The 20,428-nt window shown below is 41.8% G+C and overlaps 1 protein-coding gene across 5 annotated transcripts in view; it reads right to left on the bottom strand.

The window, feature by feature from the left end:
- Positions 1–20,428, bottom strand: part of KIF16B (kinesin family member 16B) — a 603,866-nt gene that overhangs the window by 334,108 nt on the left and 249,330 nt on the right. The window lies entirely within an intron of this gene.

The raw sequence follows: 20,428 nt of genomic DNA, 5'->3' as shown, positions 1-20,428 counted from the left end.
ACTAGTGGGGCGGTTTTAACCCTCGCCAGCAGCCAAAAAAGGGTTAAAACCGCCTGCAAAGCATCGCTGCAGAAGCGCTATTCCGGCAGTATAGCCACGCTGCCCCATTGACTTCAATGAGCAGGAGCGGTGCAGGAGCAGTGTATACACCGCTCCTGCACCGCTCCAAAGATGCTGTTAGCAGGACTTTTTTCGGTGCCCTGCCAGCACACCGCTCCAGTGTGAAAGCCCTCGGGGCTTTCACATTGGAGAGACTGCAGCGCCTGTTTCAGGGCGCTATTTTTAGCTCTGTAGCTCCTGCAAAGCACCCCAGTGTAAAAGGGGTCTAAGTGGTTATTTGTAGGTTAGTACATGTCATTGGTAGTGCTGGCCCTATAAAGTAGAATCAGGGAAAGTTGATTGCAAGTCACAAGGAGAAGCCAACCATACTAAATATGTTCTCCTCAGTTTTTTCAAAGAAAAAGCAGGGGTATAACAAACAAGAATATATGGTTAGTAACACAACATGGAATGTACCCCTGTGGCTAACAGAAACCAGCGTTCAAAAAATGACTCAAAATACCTAATCTGAATAAATCACCAGGACCAGATGGCTTACACATGGAAGTCATTAAAGAACTTAGCTATGTTATAGCTAAGCCATTAATCATAATCTTGGAAACTGGAATTGTACCAGTTGATTGGCGAAAAGCTAAAGTGATACCAATATTCACGAAAAGGGCCAAGATACGTACCAGGAAATCAGTCAGCCTAACAATAGTATAAACTACTGGTGGGGATGATAAGGGTGGTCACCGCCATATACAAAAATTTGCTGATGAAAAGGGAATCATTAGTACAGTGTAGTAACCAGCATTGGTTCATGAAGGATCGCTCTTGCCTTACCAACCTGTTAACATTTTATGAGGAAATAAACTGTAATCTGAATAGAGGAATGCCTGTGGACGTAGTGTATCTGGATTTTGCCAAAGCATTCAATACAGTTCCCCATAAACACTAAATTTACTAATTAGGGTCTGTTGGTATTGATGATAGTGTATGTACCTAGATAGAGAACTGGTTACAGGGGCACATTCAGAGGGCGGTGATAAATAGCGTATGTTCTGAATCATCTGGAGTTGTAAGTGGCTGTGTCCTGGGACCAATTTTGTTCAATTTATTCATAAACGTTATAAAGGGTGGTACAAATAGTTTAATCTAAGTGTTTGCTGAAGATACAAAACTAAGCAGGGTAATAACTTCACAGCAGGATATAGAAACTTTACAAGAAGGCCTCGATATAAAAAAAAAGATAATTGGTTGGCCACATGGCAAAGGAGGTTTAACCGCTTGCTGACCAGCCGCTGTCATTATTCTGCGGCTGGTCGGCATGTTCCTACAACCCGTCGTAGCTATACGTCAGCTCCTTTAAGCAGGATAGCCCGCTGCACTGCGGGGGTGTCACGATGCTCATAGCTGGAGGTCGCGATTACTGCCGGCCACGAGCGATCACGAGCACGAGAGGCAGAACAGGGACGTGTGTGTGTGTGTGTGTGTGTAAACACACAAATCCCTGTTCTGTTCTGTGAGGAGTGACAGATAGTGAGTTCCTAATAGCTAGTAACCATGGTCTGTCATCCCCTCTAGTCAGTCCCCTCCCCCCTACAGTTAGAACACACAGTCAGGGAACACAGTTAATCCCTTGATCGCCCCTAGTGTTAACCCCTTCCCTGCCAGTGACATTTATACAGTAATCAGTGCATTTTTATAGCACTGATCGCTGTATAATTGTCAATCGTCCCAAAAATGTGTCAAAAGTGTCCGATGTGTCCACCATAATGTTGCAGTCGTGATAAAAATCGCAGATCGCCGCCATTACTAGTAAAATAATAATATTAAAAATGCCATAAATCTATCCCCTATTTTGTAGACGCTATAACTTTTGCGCAGACCAATCAATATACGCTTATTGCGATTTTTATTACCAAAAATATGTAGAAGAACACATATCGGCCTAAACTGAGAAAAAAAAATAGCTTTTTTTTTTTAAAAAAAAAATTGGGGATATTTATTATAGCAAAAAATAAAAAATTGAACCGCAGAGATGATCAATTACCACCAAAAGAAAGCTCTATTTGTGGGGAAAAAAACGTCAATTTTGTTTGGGTACAGCGTCGCACGACCACGCAATTGTCAGTTAAAGCAACGCAGTGCTGTATCGCAAAAAATGCTCTAGTCATTGAGCAGCCAAATCTTCTTGGGCTGAAGTGGTAAAGTGTTACTAAACTCACAACAGTAAAATCAGTCTGTATAAGAAGTAAAGCATGCTTGTACCTAAGGGGTTAATCCACTGCATTGTATAAAGAAGCTGTTTGATCCTGTCTTCTCTGATCTTCCCCATATTTTACTGTCCCCAATCCATCTGCTGATAGAACAGAGCTTTGGAGGCACTCTGCACAAGCTCAGTTTGGTGTGTGTTGCTAGAGTTTTTTTTTTTTTTTTTTTTTCTGGGAGGATGCACGGGATCAGCACAGGGCCAATCACCACTGTCCAGACAGAAAGTCAGGGGTCATGCAGCCTTATAGGACAGTCATAAGAGAATGAAAACTCCTCTTATAAGCTTTAACCAGTGCTTGGCCAGACATAGGGCTAATCAGCACTGTCCAGATAGGTCAGTCAATATAGAATGAAAACTCCTCCGACAAGCTTTAACCAGACTCTTAAAAGGTATTTAGCAGTTTATATTCACTAAAATAATTGCATTTCAATGTTCTGTGGGAGAACAGATATAGTGAATGCCAGGTCCTAGGATTAAAAACACTTTAAAGAAGAAGTAAACCCTGATGAGTTTGCGCGCCGTTGTCTACGGTGCATGCGCCGTAGACATCGGTGCCTGTCTTTTGCATCGGTGCCTGTAGGTTTAGGAGATATTTCTTGCACCTACAGCTAAACCTTAATCTAGGCTTACCTGTAGGTAAAAGTGGTCTGTAAGGGTTTACAACCACTTTAATATTGCAAAATGTAAGGTAATACATTTGGGGGTGAAAATCTGAATGCAAGTTACTCACTAGGGGGAGAACCCCTGGGGCAATTGAGAATGAAAAAAATTCTGGGGTCCTTGTAGATCACAGACTCAGTAATAACATGCAGTGCCAAAGTCTGTACCCAAGTACAAGATCAGCAGTGAACAATTATAGCAGGTAACCATGATTAGATGCATATGTTGGAAGGACGACGTAGAAATTAATTTGCATATCTATTAGAGTGACAAACAAATACTACATGAATTTGTTCACATCGGATCAGAGAAAGAATTTAATTATGCAGAGTCCAAAAGTAAAGAGTAGAAAGTATGGAGAAGAAAGAAAAGGTTTGGAGGGGAATGGGAAGAGTGAAGAACGCATAAGGGAAGGATGAAAGCACCTGACATAATTCAACCTCATGGGGAACAGGATTCTCTAAGTGTTGAAATCACCAGCAATGTATGGTCACAGTTTGCAGGCATGTAGTGCATCATCCACAGTGTCCAACCTTTATAGTATTTGTGCATGGAGTCATGTAACGACACAGACTTTTTGTAGGGAATTCATAAAGAATGTCATAGACAATCTTTAGTATCCTGTCGGAGCGCAACACCAAAAGTGTCGGTGCTTGTGCCTGATTCATGTACCGGTCACAGATAGGTACATGAATTTGTTGGTGCCTGGCATTGTGGCCAGAATGTCAATACTGGACATTCCTTTCCCAGGGCCCTCCCTCCCTGGCCACTGAGCCTGTCAAACTGAGGAGTTTTGTCTTGGAGTGGGCAAAACAGAGACTAGTTCTCCATCAGGTCTGCTTTACTTTTGAATGGTAGTGGGCGCATCCATAGCTGCTATTCAGTCCCATGCAGTGTCAATCAAAAGTAAAGCGAACCTGATTGAGAGTTAGTCTCTCATTTCCCCATCAGGCTTTACACACCCAGTAACAAGTAATTTCCCAAATCTGGGCATTGCCATATTTGAGTAATAACATCACCAGTATCCCCTGACCCCTTTGTTGAAATGTAACTTTCAGAAAGGGAAGCTGACAGCTGAATGGGACCAGGGATGCATTACTGTGCCAGAAGCGGTCACACACAGTGCCTTGAAAAAGTATCCATACACCTTGAAATTTTCCACATTTTGTCATGTTACAACCAAAAATGTAAATGTATTTTATTTTGTTTTATTTGGGTTTTATGTGATAGACCAATACAAAGTGGCACATAATTGTGAATTGGACAGAAAATGATAAATGGTTTTCAGAAGTTTTTACAAATAAATATCTAAAACGTGTGGCGTGCATTTGTATTCAGCCCCCTTTACTCTGATATCTCTAACTAAAATCTAGTGGAACCAATTGCCTTCAGAAGTCACCTAATTAGTAAATAGTGTCCACCTGTGTGTAATTTAATCTAAGTATAAAAACAGCTGTTCTGTGAGGCCTTCAGAGGTTTGTTAGAGAACCTTAGTGAACAAACATCATGAAGGCCAAGGAATACACCAGACAGGTCAGGGTTACAGTTGTGGAGAAGTTTAAAGCAGGGTTAGGTTCTAAAAAAATATCCCAAGCTTTGTACATCTCACGGAGCACTGTTCAATCCATCATCTGAAAATGTAAAGCATATGGCACAACTGCAAAACTACCAATACATGGCCGTCCACCTAAACTGACAGGCCGGGCAAGGAGAGCATTAATCAGAGAAGCAGCCAAGAGGCCCATGGTAACTCTGGAGGAGCTGCAGAGATCCACAGCTCAGGTGGGAGGATCTGTCCACAGGACAACTATTAGTCGTGCACTCCACAAATCTGGCCTTTATGGAAGAGTGGCAAGAAGAAAGCCGTAAGAAGTCATGTTTGCAGTTTGAGAGAAGCCATGTGGGGGACAGAGCAAACATGTGGAAGAAGGTGCTCTGGTCAGATGAGACCAAAATTGAACTTTTTGGTCTAAAAGCAAAACGCTATGTATGGTGGAAAACTAACACTGCACATCGCCCTGAACACAACATCCCCACCGTGAAACATGGTGGTGACAGCATCATGTTGTGAGGATGCTTTTCTTTAACAGGGACAGGGAAGCTTGTCAGAGTTGATGGCAAGATGGATGGAGCCAAATACAGGGCAATTTTAGAGGAAAACCTGTTATGCAGCGTACACACGATCGGACTTTCTGGCATACTTGGTCCGGCACACTTTTCGACGGACTTTGTCCACCAGGTGCGCCGGACTTTAAAACGGACGGACTTGCCCACACACGACCGGACTTTCCGGCGGGCTAAATCCGGCCGTCTTTCCGACGGACTTTCGCTGGAGTTATGGCGGACTTTCAGAAGGAACGGACCTGCTGACACACCGCCAAGTCCGTTCATTTTGAACGTGACTCAGGTGCGACGGGACTAGAAAAGGAAGTCAATCTTGCCGCTTTTATCGGCGAGATTGACACCTTGCAAGCCCCGTCGCGGGTCATACCAGGCCCTTAGGTCTGGTATGGGTTATAAAGGGAAGCTCCTACACCAAAAAAACAGCATGGGGTCCCCCCTAAAATCCATACCAGACCCCGATCCAAGCATGCAGCCCGGCCGGTCAGGAAAGGGGGTGGGGACGAGCGAGCGCCCCCCTCCCCTGAACCATACCAGGCCGCATGCCCTCAACATGGGGGGGTGGGTGCTTTGGGGGAACTTGTTGATGAGGACAAGGGCCTCTTCCCGACAACCCTGGCCGTTGGTTGTCGGGGTCTGCGGGCGGGGGGGCTTATCGGAATCTGGGATCCCCCTATAATAAGAGGGCCCCCAGATCCCGGCCCCCCACCCTATGTGAATGAGTATGGGGTACATGGTACCCCTACCCATTCACCTAGGGAAAAAGCGTCAATAATAAAACACACTACACAGGTTTTTAAAATAATTTATTAAACAGCTCCGGGGGGGGTCTTCCTCCGGCTTCGGGGGTCTTCTTCCGGTTCCTCTTCTCCCGGCGTCCGGTTGGTTCTTCTCCCAGTGTTCCAGTTCTTCGGCCGGCTCCTCCACTGTCTTCGGGCCGCTCTTTTGCCAGGGGAGGTCCGGACTTCTGGGCCTCTTGTCTTCTTCCCTCTTCTCTTGTCCAGATGTTGACACGACGCTCTCTCCGGCTGGACTGCTCTCTGAGCGCTCCGTTGTGACTTATATAGGCGGAGACCCCGCCCTTTATGATGTCACAGTCCCTGGGCATGCTGGGACTGTGACGTTTTAGGGGGCGTGGTCACCGGGTGATGTTGACACACTGAACACTAAACACACTGAAGTCTAAACACTTCTGCCATATTATTTTACGGAGCCTCATTTAAAGATTGAGGAGGCATCAAACATGACTAAGTCTGTTTGTTCAAGTAAAAAAAGGGCTTACACCAATATCAACTACTGAGTCTTTTATCACAGCAATATTCTCTAAACAGACAGTCAGGGATACTAGAGCATGACATAAGACGAAGGCTCCACTGAGTACACAGCAAGGCCACAGTAGAGCTAATAAATGCTTTGTAAATGACCTAGTTACATTTCAATGGTCTGGGCATTATTTTTTTTGATAGCCTTAATACATTATTAATAAAAAGTCCCATTCGTTTTTACTATCATCTTAGTGCTCTGAAGCTTATCTCTTCATTGTTGTTAACAGTAAATTGATTTCCTTACGCACAGGGGCATATCCAGTAAATATGGACTGTGAACGGCTTTTATAGTTATATATTATTACTATCATCCTTTATTTAAAAAGCAACAACATATTAAGCAGTATGTCATTTACAATGATTCAAGAGTCGAAGAAATGGATGTATGTTTCTTTGCTATAGAGGTTTACAAAACATTTATATCAAATCTAAACTCCAGGCAGATACCAAATTAAAGTGGAAAAAACATAGTCACTAAATATCATATTTTTGGTATTGGCCCTTTGCAATACCCTGCACAGTAGAGTCCAGAAGAAGAAGGGGTAGCATGAGGAGCCAATCAGCTGTGCTTCATGGAAATATACTGAAATTTAACATGCAGACAGGAGGACAGAGATGAAGGAGGCGATCACAGTACAGGGAAGGGAAAGCGACCCTAGTTATATTTCATTAATGCTAAAGATAATTTTGCCATTTTTAATGGTGCCCCGATGAGCATACACGTTTAAAACAAATGCACCTGACCTTAAGCCCAAAATAGAAATCTGGTGCTTTTTGTTCTGTGGATGCGATGGAAACCACATCAACATGTATGTGAAAATGTGCGCATAGCGTGAATGGGGTCTCGATGCGCAGTATTACTAAGAAGAAAATAGAATCTCCCCTTCACTTGAAAAGCACACAAACCTTAATGAAGAAAAAAAAAAATCAGGTGAGTTTTTTGGTCCCTTGACACTCTTAAACGAGGACTCTTGCACAATAGCGAATATGCTTTGAAGCCCAAAGACAAAGCATAGTTTTTTTCCTTTTAGACAGAACGTGGACATAATGTCAAAAATTGTCAACTGTTACTACGGTCTAGATCCCAATTAAGGAGAGGTTTCCTTATGAACAAAAAGCGAGTAAAATCTCTCCACTTCCTGTCCATTTAATGAGTGGTGGGCATTATAAAAAGGGAAGGGACAACCCCCCCAATAATGGACAGAGGAAGCAACAAACTTGTTTCTAAGTAATGAAAGGTACTTTCACATGGAATACGTGCGTTATCCATTCAGTCATGTCCACCTTTCAGTGATTCTATGGACCTGTTCTTTCCACATTTGCAGATCTTGTACTGCTTCTTTTAGTGGTTCTATGTTCTCCCTGGTATTGACTTGCATGGTGTCTAACCATGGTCCTCCTAGGCTGTCTAGATTTATTTTGCCACTGACCAATCTGAGCAAAATTACCTTCTCCAGAGAGTTTGATGACATGACATATCCAAAATAGGTGAGCCTGAGTTTTGTAACTTTGCCATCCATCTGGTTTTATGAACAACCGTATTTTGGGTGCATGGAATGCTCAGGAACAATCTATAGCACAATAGGTAGCTGTGGGGAACACAATAATGCAGACTAGTCCGCATTTGGTTGCCAGACTAACATTCTTGCTTTTCCAGATTTTTGGAAAAGTAGTTGGGTAGTTTAACTCTGTTCAGGATTCTATTACTTTCTGTTTGCCCATGAGGTAGAGTTCCATTCACTTCCTGTCCAGATGACAGGTGTCATACAGAATGGGTGAAAATTTTCCACTACTGGAATGAAGCGCTATGTAAAATCTAATGGAAAAAAAATCTCCTCTATAGGATCTCAGGAGGATTCAAAATCGAACAGAAAAACCTCCTAAACAGAGATGTTGATATCATTGAAAACCTGACAGAAGATCTCTTGCCCGCTCTATCCGAAGCTATGCTGGTTTTAGGCTTTTAAGTGAACCACATAGCGGCTCCACCCACTGCACATACTTACCTTCCCTTTGTAGCCCCTATTTGGTCTCTGGTAGTAAGAAGAGAAAGTCCTTTGTAAAATCCAGCTTGTTGACTTGGACCTTACAAAAAGGATTGTTCCTGTCAATGTGACCACACTGGATACTTGAGTAGACAATCACAAACCACCACTGCTGTCACATGGAAGGAAGGTTTGTGAGCCCCCTGCTTACTATGTATTTCCTGGTATTCTTCTTCACTTCTGGTGGCAGAATGGGGGACAAAGAGAAGGGAGCGCATATCAGTATATATTTGTGCCCTTGTATCCGGTAGACAACAGCTGTGTTATACTCGATGTATGTACCAAATACCATTTATTTCATCCTAGATATAATACAAGACAATGGAACAGCAAACAATTGTTACTGTTAAATTGAATTCTGTTTTTTACGAAGCAGAAAGTCAATCTTTTTTGTGCATATTATTGTCGACGTGCTCTTTGTTTTGTATAACAAAGAATTTAGGCTCACAAATAATGTCCCCGTCTTCCAGACTGTTTTTGTGTAATGCAACTTTGCAGAATAAGAATGTACAAGCTCCAACTGGGAAAATAAAATGATAGTGGGAATTGAGAAACACCTGAAAGCTGTCTATTAATCACTGCTTGGCCTGTCACACTGAGCTCCTCAATAGCCCCTCTGGATCGATTACTTCCTCTATATCTGTGCTCCGCTAAGCAATGAAATTTGTCATTTCAAAGCAAAAGAAACTCATATATCCAGACACTGCTCTGTTCACTGGTAAAGTATCCCATTGCAGATTATGATGATTCAGAGGTTATAGAAATATTTTTTTAACTTCCAAATTTTACTGCGAACATATGTCGCTACCAAAAAAATATGAAGAGAAGAGATTGTTGGTAATGCTGACGCTGCAGCAGCATGACATTGAATAGTTAACACCTCCATGATTCACCCTGCCAAGCACAGGAGATATTGCATTATCCACATGATTGGGCATGATAGATTTTTCAGAGAAGCATTGTCACATCAGGTTTTAAAAGCTTTCTCAATGTCTTCAGAAGAAAAGAAACCAAAACTAATCACAGTTTTCCTCCTGGAGAAGAGGAGATCAATACACCATGCATCAGACAGGCATTTCTATGTATTTGTGTAATCTGTCATTTTAGAAAAGTGGATAAAGTTGAGATTATTTGAATTCAGATTAATCAGCTTTCAACGAATAATGTAAAAAGTACTACAGGTTTAAAATGATTATGCACCAATTTCCATTCAGCAGATCTGTGGTTTCCTTACTGTAGGATTCACGGGAAAGCTGTGCTTTAACAACCACCCAAAAATCAGAACCTTAAGTGGATGTAAACCCCCCAGTGAAGTGAACAGCCTCAGATGATACACAGAGATGAAACAAATCTCCCTACATAAGTTTTACATGTATATCCGCTGTCTTCAGCTTGCTATATTATTTAGAATTCTAACATTGTTAGAATGTTTACTTCCTCATTCAGCAGTAGGAGTGGATTCTTGGTATAAACTGTGTGACAGCTGATTGGAGGAAAGGCACGCATCCCCACTCCAGATTGGTAGAGGAAGAAAGGAATGTGCAGAGCTGTGCCAAGACAAGCTCTCTGCTAATCTATTTATAGCAACCTCCTACAACACAAATTTCAGGCTGGTTTTATCTTGGTTGACGGAGAACTTTTAGAAGTTATCATGCTGATAAGAGAGCAAACAGCAGAAAGACATGGGACTTAGTGCTTTGGAGAGAGATAAGTAAACACTGCAGATATATATGTGCCCACATCAAATTTCATGAATCGGGTTTACATCCACTTTAAGGCAAATTAAAAATTTGTAAAGTGCAGTGACTTTTTGCAATCATAAATCATTTTACATAATTTAGGCTGCTCTAACAGCAGAGTAAAGTCTTGAATCCAACATATAGATATTCATCTTGGTGGCTGTAACAAAGGATAATGACTTTTCTGCTTACCCATCAGTCCAGTCCCAAAAGCAATAACACTCAAGTGAACCCTGTGATGTCACCAAGTGACAAATTTAGCTTAGTGATCTTGGTGGCTTTATGGCGAGGGACCAGGGCTCGGTGATCTTGGTGGCTTTATGACCAGGCATTTAGACTCTGGTCTGTCAATTGTCATATAATCATATGCCCGATACTTATCTCAGCCACCATCTGCTACTCCTTCCTGATATTTTGCCACAAGCCCTGACTTTAAACTGCCCAAAAACCATCTGCTAAAACATTACTTGCTAGATGGGCTTTTGCCTGCATATCATCTATTACCAGCAAGGAAAGCCTGAAAGCTTGAACCTGGGAGCACCATGCTGCTCATCTCTATGTCCCCTTGCACATGTGAGCCTGGTGGAGCTTAGACACTTTTTAAAGTAGAACATAACCCAAAAGGGGCAAGTTCCACTTTTTTGCATTCTCCCCCTCCCCTGCCAGATTTGGCGCTTTTGGGGGGAGGCGCGGGTACCTAATTTTGACAGGTACGAGCTCCCATTTCTGGTCAGATCACCAAAGTGATTTGTGCGGATGTGCGGCCCCCTTCTCCTCCCCCCTGCAGCCTTCTGGGACACATCAAAGGTCCCAGAAGACTGCTGGACCAGTCACAAAGAGCAGAGTGGCTCACACATGCACAATAGGAAACCAGCTGTGCCGGCGCTTGCACCTGAAGCTGACTGAAGAATCAGCTCGGGTGAGGACATTGCTGGATATCTAGACAGATAAGTGTCCTTGTATTTAAAGTCAGCAGCTACAGTATTTATAGCTGCTGACTTTTATTTTTTTGGGGCGGGGGGAGACTGGAGCTCCGCTTTAAGCTTGCCATAGATGAAGTACTTTTCTTTCCTAAAACCACTGACTGTGTTGATGGGGGAATCCCTCCTGTGGAGCCATTGTGTTCTCCCGGCAGGGAGTGGTGGGGGGGGTGGAGCGAGCTGTCCAGGCCGGGAGAACACACAGTGATTATTGCTATAGCCGCTGGCAATAATCGCATGAGAAATCCAACTGGCTGGTTGTACCCAAATTGATTGATCGATCAACTTGGGTACATTCAGCCTGCTCATACATAGTTCGACTCTTCGCTGGTCCCTGTTGAACCAACCAAGATTTAAACAGTTTATGTCCGGCTTTAGTTCTGGATTGGAGGACAGCCAACTGCTTACTGCTGATGACATCTGAAATCCACAATAAAGTCCCCCCATAAAACCAAAATTTTGCTTTTATCAAACCAGTATTTGAAGCTGGATGGACAAAAAAAGCCACTCTTGCTTTCCCATTTACATATAAGATATGTATAAACCAAAAGATAAGGTGGCCTTCATGGGTAATGAAAGGTACATACCTTTCAAACCCCATGAGTGCCATATTATCTTTTGGATTATATGTATCTTATGCTTTGCTGAGCACCCAGGCCCATTTCTTCTGTTGGATATGTGTGCAGTGGCAACTAATGGATTATATTTATATGACATATACCAATGCCACTGGTCATGTCACGTTAATTAACAGTATTAGTTAGGTAACACTTTAACACTTGACATTGAAAACATACTGAGATAACAGAGATCTCAATTGAAACCTCACTTTACTGAGCAACAAAATACTGGCAGCTCTGAAATTAGACGCTGCGGCCCAAACAATTGTCAATCAGTGAGCACACTTGAAATGGATCAGAAAGGGAGATTAGAAAATTGCAGATTTTCTTCTCACGGCTCAGTGACAAGAAGCAGGTGGTAGAACAGGAAACAACCCAGGCATCAGTAACTCCCTGAAATGAATGTCAATTAAAAAGCTGCAGAGCGGTATCCAAATATCACAAACTGGGTCATCTAAACTTTACCAACCTGTTATTTTACAAAGAGTGTTTGGCCTCTTGAAAAGCAGAAAGAGGAGTATGATTAAAAAAAAAAAAAAAAAAGTATGGTATTCCGCAATGAAAACCACTAAACCCTACAGGAGAATGTTATGTGACTGAACCCATGTCATCTCCGCACTGTACAGCATACCAATCAGAGTTTTTAGGACAGGAAGCCGCAAGCCCAGGAAAGGACAAAGTCATGTTGTAAAACTGTTATAGCTCTACAAGTCTGTTAAAACAGAAAATTCATGTCTAAAGCACCCGAACAGTCTGTCTTCCTCCTCTGTCCTTCAGAGAATTTTTTTTTTTTTTGACACACTGCATGATTCTTCCAGGGAAAGTATTCAAAAAGAGCCAAATTAAGATCAATATTCTATCCAAAACTGTTGCCTATACCTTAATATATATATATATAATATATATATATATATAATATATATATATATATATATATATATACATATATATATATACATACACACATTTTTTTTTTTCTCAACCTTTTTCAGTCACAGCGCCCTTTAAGGTTATAGACAATCCCAAGCCACCCTTTAAAATTATGGACTGTCTCGAAGCACCCCATTCTAAGATGTAAAAAACTATTCTAATAGATTTACATAATGCAGCAACATCCATGCATAGGACATCCAACGTTGGAGGTGATTTACTCTTCCAAAGCAAATACACTTTTTCACACTGGTACCGACTAGTATTCCAATGTTTCTCTTCTCCCTCAATTTCTCTCCATCAGTCTGCTAATGTGACCCCAGTGCTGAGGGAGAGGAGCAGAGGAGGGTCAAACAAGGATGCTGTGGAAGCGACAGACATCCTTCTTATCAACTGATGACGTCATTGGTTGTTAGGATGCCAGTGTCTAGTCGTTACAGCGCATAATGAAAACCTGTGGCTTTGTGTAACTAAAAGCCAGGCTTGATCCACCTGCTGGCTTGTATAAAATTTTCGATACATTGTTAGGCATTTTGCCAAGGCACCCCTGAAGAAACCTCAAGGCACCCTGGTTGAAAAAGACTGGACTCTACATACATTTTACCTTGATTCAGCAATGCAAAACTACTATAACGTCTATTTCACACAGCCACATGTGCTTTACATGGTACAATCCTGTTCTAGTAACACCACCTAGAAAACCGACCATTTCTCTAGTAATATCAGTACCACAGAAATAATAATTACAACAAGCTACAAACCTTCAACAGTATGCAAATAGTCAGGCGCGGTGTGATGCCTCTGACAACAAATTATTCTACAACCTAACCTAACCTGTAACTGCTTAAGGTGGCCAGGGTGTGCATGCGTATGTAAACCACAGTCGCACCACACGTGTGACATATCAAAGGCTTTTAAAGAGTCACCCATGGTGATTTTGGGGCACTATAGTTTTTGGCGATATCACAGGCGCACAAAATTTTAAGACATGGAATGTTTGGCATCTATTTACTCGATGCAGCCTCAGCTTTTTATATTTTAACCAAAAATGGGTATTATATGGTGTATTTTTGCACCAAAATTAATTTTATTATATTTTTTCTAGAAAATGTGTGTTTAATAAACAGTTATGCAAATATTATGTGATACAAAAATTTGCAACTTTTACCTTTTAATTCTACAAGGCCTGTGCTTTTAGAAAAAAATATAATGTTCTGGGGGTTTTAGGAATTTTATTGACAAAAATTAAGATTTTTACATGCACGCAACAAATAAAAAAAATTGCTCTGGAGCCGAACTGGTTAAAGGAAAGCTGTACACCGAGAAATACAAATGCCACCTTGCCGACCTTCTGGAGTTGCTAGGTGCCAAAACTGGGAGTCAAAACTGCCAATCTGCTTCAGGTCATTGGCAAAGGGATAAAGTCATTGGACTGGTATGACAAACAGGTTTCTGTTGTTTTATGGTACAGCATGCTAGGGGTGCCACAGCTACTTCTCAGAGGAGTTCCACAGAGGGTATTTTTATTTTCTCATAAATGACTAAAAGTATATACTATATGACATCAAGTTTGTTGACACTCCTCCAAATTACTGAGCACTGTTAAAGCTGCAGTATATAAAGACATTTTAAACCAGGGGTGTCCAACCCTTTGACCTTCCTGGGTCACATGGGAAGAAGAGGAATTGTCTTGGGCCAACCATAAAATACACAATAACAATAAGGACAGCTGATGAACAGAAAAAGTTGGGCAGATCACCAGTTAACAATCACTGATACAGATATCTATCTTATCGATAAAAAATAATTTTTTGTAATATTTTTTTATTACAAAAGTAAAAGAGGCAACATAAAACTAGTGCGATATTTAACACTGTCTTTGATAAATGAATTAGAGGTCGACTGATATATCGGCCCATATTTGGCGTTTTTTACTTAATCGGCATCGGCCGATTGTGCTGATAAAAAAGGCCGATTGTAACTTCAGCTGTGACTTGCAAATGACTTCTGTAATAGAGTCAATGCAAGTTGCTTGAAAGTTATCTTCTCTCCTCCTCTGGGCAGCCTGCCAAGTCTGATAAGAAGATACATTGTATCTCTTCAAGTTCTTTTTTATCAATAGACTGAACTCCATGTAGGAATTCTCAGTTTAACCATTTAAAGACTAAATCTTTTCTGACACTTGTTGCTTACAGGTAAAAATCCAGTATTTTCTGCTAGAAAATCACTTAGAACCCCCAAACATTATATATATATTTTTTTTAGCAGAGACCCTAGGGAATAAAATAGCGGTTGTTGCAATATTTTATGTCACGCGGTATTTGCGCAGCGGTCTTTCAAACGCAATTTAAAAAAAAAAAAATACAGTAATGAATTAAAAAAAAAAACTAAGCAGTAAAGTTAGCCCATTTTTTTTCGTCCAAAAGTTTTGATTACCTGTTTTTGTGTATTTAATATTTAAGATAGTTTTTTTTTTTTTTCTAAATTATACATACAAGTGAACTGATTGGAGGTTTGTTTTGTTTAATGTTTAAATGTAAAAAATTTTCTGTATCACTTATCACTTAAGGTTGCTTTCACACTGGAGCGGGCATGCGTTGATGGTAAAACGCTGCTAGTTTTAGCGGCGCTTTACCGTCATTTTAGAGGCACTATTCGGCTGCTAGCGGGGCACTTATAACCCAGCTAGCGGCCGAGGAAGGGGTTAAATGCGCCCCTGAAGCGCCGCTGCCAAAACGCTTTGCAGGCGCTTCGGCAGCGGTGCGCATTCATTTCAATGGGCAGGAGTGGTGGTATACACCGCTCCAAAGATGCCGTTTGCAGGGCTTTTTTTTACATCCTGCCAGCGCATCGCCTCAGTGTGAAAGCACTCAGGATATCACACTGAGACTGCAGGGGAGCCGTTTTACAGGCACTTTACAGGCGCTCTTTTTAGCCCAAAAGCGCCTGAAAAACGCCCCAGTGTGAAAGGGGTCTAACTGTTAGATTTTATGAGATGAAGGGAAAAAAAAAAAAAATCGGCCAAATATATCGGCCCAAAAAAAAAAAAAATCGGCATCACATATCAGAATCGGCCACCGCGATTTCTAAATCTCGGCATCGGCCAGAGAAAAACCCATATCGGTCGACCTCTAAAATGAACCCATCGATATCTGGTTGGATGGATGGAGTAGCAATCCTCAATGAATTGTCAAGGTGCTCATCAGACATTTTGCTTCTAACCTTGCCCTTCGTGTGATTCATCCGTGAAAGTAATTTCTCACAAATACAGGTGCTGCAAAAAACTGCTGACATGAATAAGGCAAGCTTGTGAAGGAGTGGGATATTTTTCTTTGGGAAGATAAAATTTATAAAAGTCTAGTAAAAAAAAGTAAAATTTTTCTTCCGACGCATGTGTTTGCTAAGCGTAAACACGTTTTTACCAAAAATCCCCCCCCCCCCAACAAAAATAAATAAATCAACATTTTTAGGCAAGTTTAAGATTTTGTGTTGGGCCGCATTCATTACTGTCTTGGGTCGTTTGCGGCCCCTGGGCCACAGATTGGACACTCCTGTTTTAGACAACTTTGCGCTTCCAGCTTTTTTGTAAGCAGTTTGGGGAAGGCTTTTTTTTTTGTTCCAGCATGACTGTGTACAAAGCCAGCTCCACAAAGTCCAGGTTGGACAAGTTTGGTGTGGAGAAACTCGTTTGACCTGTACAGAGTCCTGACCTCAACCCTACTGAACACTAAGGTAATGAATTGAAAATGCCAACTTGTAGGCCAGGCCAAACATCACTCCCTTTAATTGCAAATGCTCTTTGGATGAATGGGCACAAATTCCCACAGACAAGTTTCAAAATGTTGTGGAAAGCCTTCCCAGAAGAATGGAGGCCGTTAATGCTGGACATTCCACATCAATGCCCATGGTTTTGTAAAGAGATGTCCAACAAACTCAAAAAGATGTGATGGTCAGATGTACACAAACTTTTTAAGCTGTAAAACAATGTAATTTCAAAAATAGTTTTCAATATGTTTAAATCTGCCATTTTCATTAACAACTTGGGGATCCAGTGATAAAGTCCTTGTTCAAGCACTTCCTATAGAATGACAACACTATGGGGTTGATTTACTATAACTGGAGAGTGCAAAACCTGGTGCAGCTGTGCAAACCAATCAGCTTCCAGTTTTTTTTGTCGAAGCTTAATTGAACAAGCTGATTGGTGCACAGCTACACTAGATTTTGCGCACTCCAGTTTTAGTAAATCAACCCCTATGTCTGTTTCTCTCAATTGTGCTCCAGTGTTGTGACCCTGTGACCTACGATAAATGCTTAAGGGTGCCCGCTCAGGCTATCAAAGTCCAACGGGTTGGATGCCATTGACAGTGAGGGTGCAGGCTGAGGAGAGATCAGTCCAGACCCAAAGCACATTGCAGAAATAGGAGAAGATAGCTCAGTGGCTGCACACCTCGCCCGACAAGAGTGGTTAGCAGGTAAAAGCAGCCTAAGCTCGATTTATCCAGGCTACATCTCCAACATGTTTGCCCCGACCCCCCCCCCGGGGTTAATCATAGAGAACCCCGGGGCAGGCCGAAACATGTTGGGGACGTGGCCTGGATGAGTTAAGCTGAGGCTGCTTTTACCTGCTAATCACTCGGGCCGGGCGAGGTGTGCGGCGGCCGGGCTATCTATTCCTATTTCTGCCGAGTGCTGTGACCCTGACACATGGGCATCCAATGGAGATGAAAAGTTTCAATACATAGACATGGTCCACTCATATCATCATCCGTAAACCATCACTGGACTGCATGTAGATAGAAGTGACTGCAGAAGCTTTAAAAAGGATATTAAAAAAGTAGATTTAATTTTACAAATGGCAGTTATTTATGATACACAAATGTTATTAAGTTAGGGTTTACATCTTGGTTCAACAGTGGCAGTTTCCAGCATGAAGAAAGAGTTAAGCGCATTTCCTCTTAAGTAAAAATACAGAGGAATAGTGTTCTTTTAACATCCTGATTGCAGCTGTATCATTTTGCAAAACGCCACAAAATCTAATTGTCTGGTTGAACTTCCTCATCACATAACCTCCTAAATCAAGCTTTTTATAAAATTACTACCTTCATAAATGCACAGGGACAAAACGTTTATCAAACCTCTCTTCTGAGGATGCAAAAAAATGCGGCGAGATTAAAAAAAAAAAAAAAAAATGTAACGCGTAGTTTTCCTTTAAAGTGACTGATACAGATGGGTACATCTCCATTTCTTCTTAGTATAAAAATACCTTGTTAAAATATTTATAAATTCAAGTACAACAAACAGATGCAGAAGAAAACCTTAATGATTAAACATTTACATCTGCTTAGCGTTCTAAATATATAACATGAATAGTAACACATTTCGAATGAGTTCTGACATCAGATCCCTATTTTGTACGTCAAAATCTATCCCACAGTGTATTAGGCTTTGCTAATTTTGCTAATGAGAGCTTGAACCTGCCATGGCTTTAAAAAGGTGAGAGCAACACAACATGATGGCTTACTGGTTAGTATTGATGCCTTGCAGTGTGGTCGTTCGATCCCTACTGTTTTTGTTTTTTCTGCTTGGAGTTGGCTAGTTCTGTTTAGGTGACTTCCCTTCCGATTTCCTACTACAGTCTAAACATTAGGAGTGTTAAAAATAATTGTTGACTCAATGAATCGTGATTCAGCCGTGAACGATTCTGCATTGATGCAGAGAACGGCTGAATTGCGATTCAACAAGTGACGTCAACCCAGCTGCCCCGCCAGCAAACTATAAAGTTTAAAAAAAATCACTGTCAGCCCCTTCTAATAGATCCTTCCTACATTGTGTCTCTGTCATTGTAAACCAAAGCATGTAAATACCTTATTAGCTCCGTTCTTTCTGGTTGCTCTCCTCCTCCGAGTGTAGCTTTAAATTGGAGGAGGAGAGCGGTCACATGACCAGACATGAAAGATTGGAGGAGAACAGTCACGTGACTGGCCATGAAAGATCAGAGGAGCAAGGTCACGTGACCAGCCAGAAAGAACGGAGCTAATAAGGTCATTACAGGCTTCAGTTTACAATGACAGTGACACAATGTAGGAAGGATCTATGAGAAGGGACTGGCAGTGATTTTTTTTAACTTTAGAGTAAGCTGGTAGGCTGTCCCAGGAGATTGGGGGTCTCCGGGGAGTGCAGAGTAAAGGGGGGCTATATAATGAAAGAGGCTGTCTAAAGTGCGTGGGGGGTTGTGCAATGTAAAGGGGGGCTGCGCAATGTTAAGGTGGGGCTGCTTAATGTTTAGGTGGGGCTGCTTAATGTAAAGGGGGGCTGCATAATGTAAAGGGGGGCTGCATAATGTAAAGGGGGGCTGCATAATGTAAAGGGGGGCTGCAGAATGTAAAGGGGGGCTGCAGAATGTACAGGGAGGCTGCAGTTATGCCACAAAATGTTGTCCTAGGAGTTATGTCAAGTGCAATTAAGGAGTACAAATCAGAAAGCTGGGAAAGAAGTACCCAAGAGCAGAATACATACAGTATATTGATAGAGGGAATAATAAGTCAGAAATTAGCAACAAAAAAAAAAAATATATAGATTGAGAAATAAAATCAAGTGGATCTATCAAATTCTATCAAAGTCTGCAGCACTGATCAGTGTATTCTGATGGTGGGAAAGTCTCCTTGCGGGTGGTGGGAAGTCAGAATGTAATAGCTTGGCAGAAGGGATTTCCCCATCCACATCAAGTGTGTGGATGGGGAAATTGAGTAATTTTCTTTGGTTCAACCCACTGGTTGAACGAAAAAAAAAAAATATGACTCATGTATGGCCTTAGTAAAACCTTGAAGCAAACTAGATTATATAAGTAATAGTACTTAAAAATCTCCATAGGCGACGCTTTAAAAATGTAGCTGCAGGCATCATTCAGATATTCCCACTGAAAGTAAAGGACGTCATATGACGTCCTTGGGCTGGAAGTGATTAAAGGATAAGTAGGGACAAAGCTCTTTTGGTCCTACTTCTCACGTGGGTCACAGGAGTGCGCTTAGTTCTGCACATCTGTGACCCAGATTAAGCCGACAGCAGGCTAAAGGTCTGCGGTTGGCTGACCTCACAGAGTCATTCCAGGCTCTGGGGAAAGCCTGACTTTAATGTCGGGATCCCCCCAGATGCCTGGGCAAGCAGCTGGCTCAGCCTCTCAGCTCACCGCTTAGCTGCACCGCACAAGCCGCTCCCGTCCCCCCTCCACAGCTCGGTGCTCCAGTGACAGTCACCAGCTCTCTGCTCACTAAAGACCAAGAACTAAGCGATCAGTGCTCTTTGATCGCTTAGTTCTCATTCTTAGAGCATCGAACTGCATCCACCTAGTGAGTATGAATGTTTGTTTTTTTTATTCCCATACTTCTCTTTTAAGAGGACACATACCAGTCAAGGGTTGGGCTAACCATTTCGGCCTCCTTGATTGGCTGGAATGATGTAGTTCCTGCACAACTGCAGGAGCCAGTCATACTTAAATGTAAGGGCCTGTGTGGCAAAGAGGTCCTGTCAGAAAATGCAAAGCACAGTGGATACCAATGTACTGTATATACTGATGTCAGTGAGCTGAAATCTAACTACAGGAGAACATTCCTGCTAAAATGCTATCCCCTCTAACTACACATACATGATAAAAGTATAAAAAGCCATACAAAGAAATCACCTATAGTGCAGTA

Source organism: Aquarana catesbeiana, linkage group LG04, assembly GCF_042186555.1.
Source record: "Aquarana catesbeiana isolate 2022-GZ linkage group LG04, ASM4218655v1, whole genome shotgun sequence".
Classification (NCBI taxonomy): Eukaryota; Metazoa; Chordata; class Amphibia; order Anura; family Ranidae; genus Aquarana; species Aquarana catesbeiana.
Note: the sequence above shows the minus strand (reverse complement) of the source record. Positions and strands in the feature narration are given on the sequence as shown.